Consider the following 2,268-nt stretch of genomic DNA (forward strand, 5'->3'; position numbering starts at 1 on the left):
TACCATTTCTAGAGTCCTTCTAGTTCTATCATGCAGTGACATAGGAATCTGACATAACTTCCTAAATACTCATATCTTCATATATGGAAATACTTAAATTATTTGGATGTAAGTGGCAGAGGATGAGGGTAAAGAGAGGTAGAGACTCCAGGGAGTTCCCTCATTTGTTTGTGAAGCTGTGTGTTTGTTGAGAGCAGATGAGCGGCATGCATGGAAGCAACAAGAAGCCAAGTGTTAATGTGAATCTTCTCCTTTTGGGGACTTCTGGTTAACCCTTCTGGTACTCTGAATCCGGCACTAAAATCTGTTGAAAAGGTAGAAGTCATTACCAAAAATGACTCTCCTTTTTAGCGAACATCGCACAGAATCAACAACAAAAAATACAACGTGTCCTGGTTTCTGGTTTCAAATATGAACACATACCAATAAACTGAGAGCTCTTGGGTACAAAATTCTCATTGGTACAAACCAGTTTGCTGAGAAAATTGCCACCATCTCACACTGTGTGACATGTACACACCTACCTGAACCATCAAGAAGTGAGGGTAGGAGTACAGAGCTCACTAGGGAATTTTTATCACCAGGTCATATGGAGCATAAGTCGATTAAAATACCCAGGAGTCAGCTTTCCAGTGTAGATGACATACGTCGTCAGGAGATGCCCTTTAGGCAGAAGGCTGTGGCAGTATAGCCTACTTCTCCACTATTTTTCCTCCTCCCTCAGCCATAATCACGTTCTTTATGACAAATCAGCCCATTCTGGTTTGGTGTAGAGTGCAATGGGAGTCATCACCTTGTATTTTGGTACCCAAATGACATAGATTGCCTGATGTCCTAGGTAAATAGTCTGAAAATTAGTTAGATAATAATAGCACAATTAACTACACATAGGCATTCTAATCAACTATGAGTCAATATGTGTGGTCAAAAGACAACCTATTTGCTTCATGACCTTGAGGATGTTACTTCCCCTCTCAGGGTCTCAAAGGGATTGAAGCAGATCAGTGGTCCTGCACGTTAGCCATACATCAAAAGTCCCTGGAAACCTCTGAAAACTTGTTGCCGAAGCCCTCCTCCACAATGCCAGTAAATCAGAATTTCTGCTGATGCAATCTGCACTTTGGTATTTTTGAAAGTTCCTCAAGGGATTCTGATGTGCAGCCACAACTGAGAAGCACAGGTTTCTTCTGAAAGTAAACAGAGGACGGTGTCAGTGACAGGACAGAATTGACCTTGGAGTTCAACTTTGACCTCTAGATTAAAAAAAGGAAGAATATTTGGAAGGGAATGTGCCTATGTTGGGTCTACTCATAGGGGTCATGCCCCGCAGTCTTGCCACTGTGCAGAGGGCAAATTGAACCCCTCCCCCAACTAAATAAAGTCTCATGAGATCACTCAACTTGTTTGAGGAAAACCAAGATTACTGCTTCCCATGGTAATATTCCAACCCTGAAGTTTTTTCGTTTTGCATGAGTGAGGTTGCTTGAGAAATAATACACCACCCAGCAAAATAGCACCCCAAAAGTGCTATTGCTTCATTCTGGCAACGAAAACTGTGTTTCCCCTTAGGCCTTGCCTCGTAGGCTGGCGTTGCCATGGGAAGAAAGGCTTTATTGGGATGCCAGAACAAACAGGCTCTGAAACCAAGCCAGCATAACTTATAGAGCTGCCTATAAATCAAAGAGAGCCCTAGGGTCAAAGCCACTTAGACACACACACACATTCTCACACATCAACATGGTCCCAGAAAAATATTACAAAGGAGAAGGTGTGTCAGGGAAATCCAACTAAAATTACTGCTCATAAGTAATCATAACCGAAATTTATGTGTCCCTTTCATCCACAGTTCTCAAAAGACACAGAATGTGCTAAGATTACTTGTCTTTTGAAAGTTTTCCAATATTCCAAGGGATAAAAGAGGAGGGATTCTGCAAATAAAATCAGGCAGGTGGAAGTGGCCGTGAGGGTCACCCTTTCTAGTCTTCTGGTTTCGGGCATATTTACAATGAAACTAAGCCATGTCTCTCCTTCCGATTGGCGAAGTCAACTCTACACCATCCCAGAGTATCATTATCCATCCACTCTCTTTTTCTCTAGGAGACCTTCGACCAGTGATGATTCTGCTGGGACAGAATTTTAAAGCAATATCTCTCCTATCATAAAGTTCAAGAGCTGGCGTGGAACTTTCGGCAGGCTAACTGCTGTTAAGCTGGCCACCACTTCTCTGCATTCTCCCCACCTACTTGGTTTCCTTTTTCACCAGGCATG

The sequence above is a fragment of the Lipotes vexillifer genome, unplaced genomic scaffold (assembly GCF_000442215.2).
Source record: "Lipotes vexillifer unplaced genomic scaffold, Lipotes_vexillifer_v1.1 scaffold1264, whole genome shotgun sequence".
Taxonomy (NCBI): domain Eukaryota; kingdom Metazoa; phylum Chordata; class Mammalia; order Artiodactyla; family Lipotidae; genus Lipotes; species Lipotes vexillifer.